This window comes from Phyllobates terribilis, unplaced genomic scaffold, assembly GCF_046119375.1.
Source record: "Phyllobates terribilis strain yellow unplaced genomic scaffold, ASM4611937v1 Scaffold_3__8_contigs__length_932513732, whole genome shotgun sequence".
Lineage (NCBI taxonomy): Eukaryota > Metazoa > Chordata > Amphibia > Anura > Dendrobatidae > Phyllobates > Phyllobates terribilis.
Genome location: NW_027362763.1, coordinates 350,723,735 through 350,734,219, shown reverse-complemented (window position 1 = coordinate 350,734,219; position 10,485 = coordinate 350,723,735). Strand labels below are relative to the sequence as shown.

Below are 10,485 nucleotides of genomic sequence, written 5' to 3'. Positions count from 1 at the left end.
TTTGGGGAAGGTGGGAGGAGGTAATCCCTCATTGTTCTATTGTTCAATTAACCTGCATATTTGTCCTTTAGTAAACTGCAAGGGCTGTATGTAATCCTCAGTCATGCAACAAATTAACAAACATCGATTGTTTAATTAACCTGCATATTTGTTCTCCAAGGTCTATAGACTAGTAAACATCAGGGGCTGATACAATACCTAATCAGTAGGCATTCCACAGATTAACATACAACATGAGTCAACGTACAGACTAACATGACCAATTGAAGACATACTGAACAATACGTCTGGCAAAATTAAAAATAAACTCTGTGTCGTCACATTCCTCCCCCTTCTTAATTAAACCCAGAGACTGCTGGATCCTATTGTGGGTTGCTGTTAACAGGGCTGCCTGATGGCATAGGCTTCTGATCATACTTCTCCACTTGTCGAGTACAGTCCATTGCCAATTCTTTCAGCACAGACATGAATGTTAGAGGTTTCACCTTCATGTGAACAAAATGTTGTATCATCTAGTCTCCTCAAAGCATATTCCATGTATCCTTTGCGAATAAACTCCATAATCCCCATTCTATCCTCGTGTACATCAGCATAGCAGACATCTCCAGCTTCTCTCATATGATCATTCAGATCCTGCCAACTCCCTGATGAGTGAAGCCGTGAGACGAAGAGTCTTTATTCAGTTCACTGGGACGGGGGTCCATTCCTTCTGCAGGGTCCTCCATATCCTCCCCCTGATTGCCGGTTTGACCTGGAAAACTCCACACGTAACCGACGAGAACTGAACTTGTATCTATTGCATCCAAACATGGCGTCTTCTGCATCCTTCGGATCCTGAAAGCTGATGAAGGCGAACGGTGCTACACAGCTTCCCTCACAATTCTTCAGCTTGATGGTACAAATCCGGCCGTACCAGTTGAACAACTCATCCACCTACTTCTCCCATTCATCAGCCGGTAAATCGCCCACTTAAATTCGCCCATCCCCAGAGCTCTCCTAATCAGGGAGATGGCCACTTGGCGGCCTGGTAAATGGTGTTCTGGGGAACAATATCTGGGTTGACCAGGGTCATGGAGGACTCAGTGTCCCGAGGTCCCTGAGCCTGGATATCACCGAGCTTGACCGTTTGGGTGTGGCGATGGAGGTTATCTGGTGTAGGGTGGTCAATCTGCCATATATTGTGGACAGGGTATATCACTTCATCCGCTGCTGGTGTATCTCGAGGGTAGCGTCCCTCAGACCCCGATGGCTCGTTTTGGCAGACGTTGATCGGCTGGGTTAGCTGACGGGCTCCAGGCGTGGGATGTGTCCAAGGCGTCTGCATATATAACAGTGCTGTGGGTTGGGAAAATCATGGGTCCTGTTTGTAAACTTTTGTCCTGGTGGGGCTTATGCTGCGTAGCAGTGTAGTCCTGCTTGAATGGCTGATAGCCACTTGAATCCTTGGTTGAGGGGTCTCCTGGGTTCGGTGGGCATATCGAGTCACCAGCGGGGTTGATTGGCTGTAAACTCTTCAGCCAATCGGGCTGCTTGCTCTGGGGTGTTGGGCTTCCGGTATGCTACTCACTCTCGTATCTCTGGGGCCATCAGAAGTTGCTCGAGCATGACCACAGCAGCGGGTCGTGAGATATAGTAGTTTATTATTTTTTCTCTTTTACAGGTGACATGGGCATCGGGATTAGGCGTTAAGGTGAGTATTATGGTGTTTTTTTATTTTTGATTTTTTACAGGGGACAAAGGCATTGGGGATTTGATGTTAGGTGAGTTTAACTGTGTTTTTTTTATTTCAATATTTATTTATTTATTTTACCTTTTTTTTACTTTGAGCACAGGCACCAGCTGAAGACTACTCCCATCAGCGGCGCCTGCTCTTTCTGTTATCAGTGACAACAGGCGTAGGCAGATGGGAGAAGTGCTCTCATGAGCCGATGCCTGTGACCAGAAGTAAGCTTTTTAGTCACAGTCACAGCTGCGGGCTCACGCTGACATCTCACAGCATTAGCCCACAGTGCTCTGAGTGGCGGTAACGATCTTACCGCCGTTCAGAGCCCGTGTTTCCAGCACTGTCATGCAGATGTTCATATGAATGGGGTCCAGGTTGGGGTACTGTTCTGGTACCCGAACCAAAATTTTAACAGTTGTTTGGCCAAACCCTCTGGACCTGAACATCCAGGGGTCCGCCCATCACTACTCATTAAAAAGTCCTGAAATACATTTGGGATTTTAGCCAAATGTAATTCAATGCTCTTTTCTCTGATTCTATATGTTTTCATCTTCAGTGGCAAAGATTTAGAATGCTGTGCCATATTGGTACTGTTTAATTACAAGTTCAAGTTTATCCTATGTGAACAGCTTTGCTGTTATTGAGAAAATGGCAACACTTCTTGTTCCTGTGTTTTTTTAAGTATAGAATTTTATTGGAACGCGGTCTTCTTGGAAATCAATCAGAGCTCTTCTTTTTTAAGACTTAGCAGAGAGCAAAAATAAGATATGTGAAAGGGATAACAGGCTCAGAAAATCTTCCCACGGGAGGACTATAAGTTAATCATTAAAATGTCAAACAAAAATAAGATTTTTTTTATATTTTTTAATTATACATTTTGGTTTTAATTTAAAGTGTTGTTCCATTACTTTACAATAGTAATCCTTACGATAAGTAATCAATATCGAATCAGTGGGGATCCGACACCTTGCTCGCCCACTGATTGGCATCTCTAAGTCCTGTGGTAAAAGTCAAGGTGCTCAATAGCACAGCCCTGTCAACTGTGTAGTGGCCGCAGCGGGATACTGCTGAGTCTCTCCTATTCATTTGAAGAGAGGATCTGCAATGCCCAGCAACGGCCACTACACAATTAATGGAGTTGTACTGTTGAGTATACTGACTACTAACATAAGTCCAACACTGCCAATAAAATCGGCTGATCAGTGGGAATGTTGAATGTCAAACGATTTGTTTCAATATTTGATTTGGATTACAATCGCTGAATTTGCAATATTCGCTGATTTATTCGTCAAATGTTCATCTAACGTTACCAAACGCCATAGGATTCAATGGGGGGACAAAAAAAACGCATACACAACACCTTCAAATGGGCCCAAAAGCTGCCAAAACACATCAAATTAGGGGTAGACACCTGGAAAGTGCCATCAATTGACCCAGAGTACTAGTACTATAATTATTATTACTATTACAGCAAGATTTATTCCGTGGCACTTTACATGTCAAAAGGGGTCACCGACTGGTACAAGAGGAGAGAGGACCCTGCCCGCAAGGGCGCACAAACAATGTACAAGGGATAGGTGAGGATACAGTAGGTCAGGGTACAGCTAGTCATTCAGCGGTATGCTGGAGCGAGGCTTACCGCAGATTGTATGTTTGTCACAAGAAATGGGTCTCCAGCTTCCTTTTCAGGGTTTACACAGTAGGCGAGAGTCTGATGTGTTGGGGTACAGCAATACACAGTAGTGGAGATGCACGGGACAAATCTTGTATGCGATCGTGACAAGAAGAGACGGGTGGATTAATCGGCCAGCACAGTTTAGCATAGATTGGAGGGGTGCGAGAGTGGTAGGAGGGAGGCCACAGAGCAGGAGCTTGTAGTAGTTGAGGCGGGAGATGATAAGGGCGTGCACTGGTATTTTTCTACTTTCATGGTTAAGGAATGTGCGGATCCCCGAGATACTTTGGAGTTGGAGTCAGCAGCAAGTGGAAAGGGCTTGGATCTGACTTTTGAAGGACAGATCAGAGTCAACCTTGCGGGACTAGGGAGAGTGGGTAGCCATTCACTTTGATAAATAGGTCAGTTGGGGGGGGTGAATGAGATGGTGAAAATATGATGCATTCTGTGTCATACATGTTAATTTTTACAAAGATAGCAGAGAAGAAAGATGAAATACAGGACATACATTGTGGGATTCTGGTTAGTAAGGAGGTGATATCAGGTCCAGAGAGGTAGATCTGTGTGTCATCAGCATAGAGGTGATACTGAAAGCCGTGAGACCATGAGCTGTCCCAGGCTGAAGGTGTAGATGGAGAAGAGCCTGGGTCCTACAACTGAACCTTAGGGGACACCGACACATAGGGGGTGAAATGAGGAGGTGGTGTGTAAGTGGGAGACACTGAATGTCCTGTCGGTTAGGTATGAAAAGATCCAAGACAGGGCCAAGTCTGTGATGCCAAGAGATGAGAGTCTGTAGTAAGAGTATGGTCTACTGTGTCGAAGGCAGATGACAGGTCTAGGAGGAGGACAGAGTAGTCTTGCTTGGATTTGGCAGTTAGTAGGTCATTGGTGACTTTAGTCAGGGCAATTTCAGTGGAATGGTGAGGTCGGAAGCCTCATTGTAAGTGGTCAATGAAGGAGCGGGAGGAGGGGTGGGAGGACAGTTCAAAATAGATGTGTTGATCCAGTAGTTTGGAAGCATAGGGGAGAAGTGAGATGGGGCGATAGCTAAACATAGGATGGGTCAAGGGAGGGCTTTTGGAAGATGGGTGTGATCGAGGTATGTTTGAATCATGATGGAAAGATGCCAGTTGTTAGTGGCAGGTAGAAGAGGAGAGTTATGCTTGGGATGAAGACTGTGGTATGGTTTTGAATGAGGTGGGATGGTATTAGGTCAAGTTCACAGGTGGTGAGATGTGATTTGGAGAGTAAAGATGATCTTCCATGATGGCGGAGAAGCTGGTTTTGGAGGAGGAGAGTTGAGTCGTTATGAGAGAGATGGAGCTGTTGGAACTTTAAGCAAAAGCTTTGCCCTATGTTGTCAATCTTCTGCAAGAAGAATGAGGCTAAGTCTTCGGCTGAGATGAGAGGAGAGGGACGGGGAGCTGGTGGACTGAGGAGGGACTTAAAAGTACTGAATAGCTGTTTAGGGTTGTGAGACACGTATGAAATGAGAGATGAGAAGTAGGTTTGTTTTGCTGCAGTGAGCAATTGTGCAGCATTTTGAAAACTTCTGTTACAGGACTCCACTCCCTTTCTTTGGCAGTCGCACAGTGGGACGCCTTGTAGATTATTGGCAGGAAGAACATGTGCTCCAGTAGATGACAAGCGCTGCATTAAGTGGCCTCTGCTCCTCTTCCTTAACATCACACACAGTACAGTCCTCAGAGGTGCCACCCCAATTACCCTTGTTTTCACCCATGTTACAACTCTCCAACTGGCCAACTGACAATTGGGAAGCACAGATGGGCGAGTCTGCGGAGCTGTTCACACATTCTAAAGTAAAATGTAAAAAACTGCAGTAGCGCTGCTGCTATAGTAAGATTAGATAGGCAAAGAGCTGCAATCTCAAAGCACCGTATGCCCTGGTGAAAATAATAATGAAATTATATAAAGAAAAAAAGAAAAGAGATGCGCTGTAAACCACTCATAAAATACCAAGAGAGTGATTCCTACTAGTGTTGAGCGAGCATGCTCGACACTGCTCGGTACTCACCCGAGCATCTCACTACTCGGGATGTTCAGCGAGCACCGAGCATTTCCGGGTTTCTCAGGCGGGAGCTCGGGTCTCTGGCCTGCATGATTGGCGCTCTTTACAGAACCAATGAACATACAGGGATTTCTAGCCAGTCACTGTAATGCCGCAGCCATGTTGGTTGTGGGCATTACAGTGATTGGCTGGCCGCACAGCGTCACCTCGAGTATTTAAAACCGGGCGCTGCCATCTTGGACACAGTCGCTCCGGATCAGCCAGTGTAGGGAGAGTGCTGCTGAGCTAGGGAGAGATTTATACTGCGAAATAGGTAGTGTAGGGTCTCTAAAGCCTGAAAAATCAAACAAACTGTCCATCTCAGGACTAATATCCATCCTAGATATCAGGCAGGCTGTATAGGAGATGCAGTGGTTATACCAACAAACACTGCATTACAGTCCTGTGTGCTGCTTTTCAAATTGCTAGACTTAGCCCCAGGTCTCAGGGCCAGGAAAAATCCTTTTTTTTTTCATCTAAATCCTCTTTTTTTTATTTCCCTCAGTCAGACTGTACAAATACCTGTCTTATTAACCTTTTGGTATTCCCCCCCCCAAAAAAAAAAAATAATTGAGTGTGTCTGTGAGTCTTCAGACACAAATATATCTGTTTAAAAGATTCTGGTGTAGGCCAGATAACTAGAACTGTGGTTTTGCAGTTCCACGGTTCAAATCTCTGTATTATCCACATTTTTGCCTTTTTTCCATAAAAAAAAACAGTTTGAGTGTCTCGCTGACTGTTCAGACACAAATATATCTGTTTAAAAGATTCTGGTGTAGGCCAGATAACTAGAACTGTGGTTCTCCTCTTCCACGGTTCAAATCTGAGTGTAATCCACCTTTTTGCATAAAAAAAAAACAGTTTCAGTGTCTCTCTGACTGTTCAGACACAAATATATCTGTTTAAAAGATTCTGGTGTAGGCCAGATAACTAGAACTGTGGTTTTCCTCTTCCACGGTTCAAATCTGGGTGTAATCCACCTTTTTGCATAAAAACATAAAAAAAACAGTTTGAGTGTCTCGCTGACTGTTCAGACACAAATATATCTGTTTAAAAGATTCTGGTGTAGGCCAGAGAACTAGAACTGTGGTTTTCCTCTTCCACGGTTCAAATCTGGGTGTAATCCACCTTTTTGTATAAAAAAAAACAGTTTCAGTGTCTCGCTGACTGTTCAGACACAAATATATCTGTTTAAAAGATTCTGGTGTAGGCCAGAGAACTAGAACTGTGGTTTTCCTCTTCCAAGTTAAAATCTCCTTTATATTACCCTTTTGCCATTGATAGTGCGAGTGTAAGCTATTTTACTTAATTTACAATGGGCAAGGCGCGTGGCAAGGGACATGGAACTGGATGCTCTGGTGATTGTGCGTGCAGAGGACGGGGCCGTGGCCAAGGTGAAAATGTGCCACAACCAAAGATGCCCCCTCCTCTCAGTCTTCACTTGTTATGGCAGTTTATCAAGAAACAGCATCAACGTCCACGTCCACGTCCCACCGCAGCGTTCAATTGTCCATATCCCAGAGCTTTGAATGAAAGCGCAAATTCGCAGCCAACGCCCGACAGGCCACAGTTCTAAATTCACACATTACACGACTGCTTGCATTGGAAATGCTGACTTTTAGGCTGGTGGAGACGGAATCCTTCCGCAACCTTATGGCGGTGGCCGTCCCTCGGTACTCGGTCCCCAGCCGACACTTTTTTGCCCGGTGGGCCATCCCCTCGCTACACAAGCACGTGTCCCAAAACACCTGCCGTGCTCTCAACAACGCAGTTACTGGGAGAGTCCACCTGACAACGGACACGTGGATAAGTGCTTGTGGCCAGGGATGGTACATCTTCCTGACGGCACACTGGGTAAACATAGTGGAAGCCGGGACCCAGTCGGACCTTGGGACGGAACACATCCTCCCCACACTGAGGATTGCGGGCCCTATGTCAGTCAGAGTTGCCCCCACAGTGTACAGCTCCTGCGCATCATCCTCCTCCTCCTCATGTTCAGCCTCCATCTCAGATATCACGACATCAGTTACAAACTGGAAGCACTGCAGTACTGCCTCAGCCAAGCGGCAACAAGCTGTGCTGAAACTCATAAGCTTAGGTGATAAACCTCACACTGCTTGTGAGTTGTGGACAGCTGTGAAAGAGCAGGCAGATCTGTGGCTGAGACCGCTGAACCTACATCCAGGCATGGTCGTGTGTGACAATGGCCGTAACCTGGTGGCGGCTCTGAGGTGAGCCGAGATCACACACGTACCATGCCTGGCTCATGTGCTTAACCTCGTGGTTCAGCGGTTTCTTAAATCGTACCCCGAGTTGCCAGATCTGCTCGTCAAAGTACACCACCTGTCAGCTCATTTTCGGAAGTCAGCTACAGCTTCCGCCACCCTTGCTGTGTTGCAGCAGCGTTTGCAGCTTCCGGCACACCGACTGGTGTGTGATGTCCCCACACGTTGGAACTCTACCCTTCACATGTTGCAAAGGATTTGTGAGCAGAAGAGAGAAATTGTGGAGTACCAGCTGCAACAAGGCCGTCGATATTCAGGTCAGACTCCACACATAAGACCTCAGGAGTGGACCTGGATGTCTGACATATGTACCATCCTGACAAACTTTGAGGAGTCCACCAAGATGGTGAGTGGCGATGACGCCATCATTAGCGTCAGCATCCCACTTGTCTGTCTTTTGCAACGTTCTCTGCAGAGAATTAAAGAGGAGGCATTGCAGCCAGAGTATGATGAGATGAATCAAGAAGCCGTAGCAGGCGATTACACACAGCCCTGCCTCATCTCATCCCAACGTGCATTGGGGGACAATGAGGGAGAGGAGGAGGAGAAGGAGAAGGAGGAAGAACAGGAGCTGGTATCATGCGCTGTAGACGGCAGTACCTGTACAACTGTCATACCGTCGATTCAGCGTGGGTGGCCTGAGGACAGGGGGGAGGAGGAGGAGGTGGAGAGCATGGTCAGTCGTCATCTTGGTGTGGACACAGAAGTCTTGCCCATTACCAGTCTGGCACGCATGGCTTACTTTATGTTACGCTGCCTTAACCGTGACCCTCGTGTTGTCAAAATGTTGGGTGACAGTCATTAGTGGTTGGTGATACTTTTAGACTCCCGCTACAAGGAGAAGTTTCACTCTCTTATTCCTGAGATGGAGAGGTCTACAAAAATGGGGCAGTACCAGAAAGCCCTTGCTGCAGAACTGTTAAAAAAATTCCCATCTGAACACGCTAGCGGCAGAGGTCACAGTTCGTTGCCCAACCAAGGCGTACAGGCGAGAGAGACGCAACTCCAATCCAGCAGAGGCAGGGGAGCACTGTCAACGTTCTGGGACAGTTTTCTGAGACCCGCCCAGCTTACAGGCCCTGAGGTGTGGGGTACTCTCACAAGGAGTGGAAAATTTCAAAAGATGGTGAGGGAGTACCTTGCCAGCCGTACCAGCGTCCTCCGTGATTCCTCTGTGCCTTTTAATTATTGGGTATCCAAGCTGGACACTTGGAATGAACTCGCTCTGTACGCCTTGGAGGTCCTGGCCTGCCCTGCCTCTAGCGTGTTATCGGAGCGTGTTTTTAGTGCCGCAGGGGGAACTATAACTGATAAGCGCACTCACCTGTCAACTGACAATGCTGACAAGCTGACCCTTATCAAAATGAAGAAGGGCTGGATTGGGCCAGACTTCTCATCACCACTAAATGACAGCAGAGTAACATAAAGTCAAATCCACTGTTTTATTTTGGGAGGTGTATTCCCATGCACCACTTCACACCCACACATGGGTATACGCTTCCTCATTTCGGCTGTTTTTGCTCTTCTCCTTATCCTCAGCCTCCACCACCACTATACCACTGTAACATCCCTGGCGGCGTGCTTGCATAGTGCATCACCTCCCACTATGCAAGACCGCAATCTGTCCATGTCTCTTGTCTGATTGCTTAGGGCGTTGGCGCGGCTTTCTGCTTGTTTCTTATAGATACTGTGTGCACAGTCCTAATGTGTCCCCAGCCTATTGCTGTGAGTCACTGGATACTTAAACCCCCTTCACCCAGTGGGAGGTGCCTGAGCAACACTTTCTTACAGTCTGTGTTCTGTGCAACTGTTTGTTGCCAGGTCCTGTTCTGACTCTGTTTCCGCCACCCAGGGGGCCGAGTACCCAGGGCCACTACCTGTATCTCTGACGTCTAGTCTGTTTCCTCCACCCTGGGGGTTGAGTTCCCAGGTTTGTTCCTGTATCTTATTCCCGGTTCAGTTCCTGTCTGAACAGTGTCCTAGTCCGTTACTTGTTTCTCTCTATGTCCGAATCTTCCCTTTTCCTGTCTGCAGTGTCTGAACCTGCACCTAACTCCAACCCGTTGTCTCTGTACTTCTGTTTGTGAGTTTTGTGTCCACTCGCTACTTCATTGTAAGTACCTTGTATGTATCTGGTTCTGCTTGTCCCTTTTCCCTTCCTCCGTATCTACCTCCTGTGTTCTAACCATGTTCCTGTATTTTCCAGTCTGTTCCATATGAACAGAGCCCTGTCCTGTCTGCCTTCACTTTCTGCTCCGTTCTGTTCTGCTTGTTCACTGCTCCGGCGGTTCTGCTCTGCTCTGCTTGGTTACCGCACCTGCGGTTCTATTCTGCTCTGCTTGTTCACCGCTCCGGCGGTTTCGCTCTGCTCCGCTTATTTACCGCACCTGCGGTTTTGCTCCGCTCTGCTTGTTCACCGCGCCTGCGGTTTTGCTCCACTCTGCTTGTTCACCGCGCTTGCGGTTTTGCTCCGCTCTGCTTGTTCTTCGCACCTGTGGTTTTGCTCTGCTCTGCTTGTCTACCGCATCTGCGGGTTTTGCTCTGCTCAGCTTGTCTACCGCATCTGCGGGTTTTGCTCTGCTCAGCTTGTCTACCGCATCTGCGGGTTTTGCTCTGCTCAGCTTGTCTACCGCATCTGCGGGTTTTGCTCTGCTCAGCTTGTCTACTGCATCTGCGGGTTTTGCTCTGCTCAGCTTGTCTACCGCATCTGCGGGTTTTGCTCTGCTCAGCT

General features: G+C 47.2%; 1 pseudogene; it reads right to left on the bottom strand.

Annotated features, from left to right (window-relative positions):
- Nucleotides 1-411: 411 nt before the first annotated feature.
- LOC141258549 (serine/arginine-rich splicing factor 9 pseudogene) lies at nucleotides 412-2,306 on the bottom strand (annotated as a pseudogene).
- Nucleotides 2,307-10,485: the final 8,179 nt, after the last annotated feature.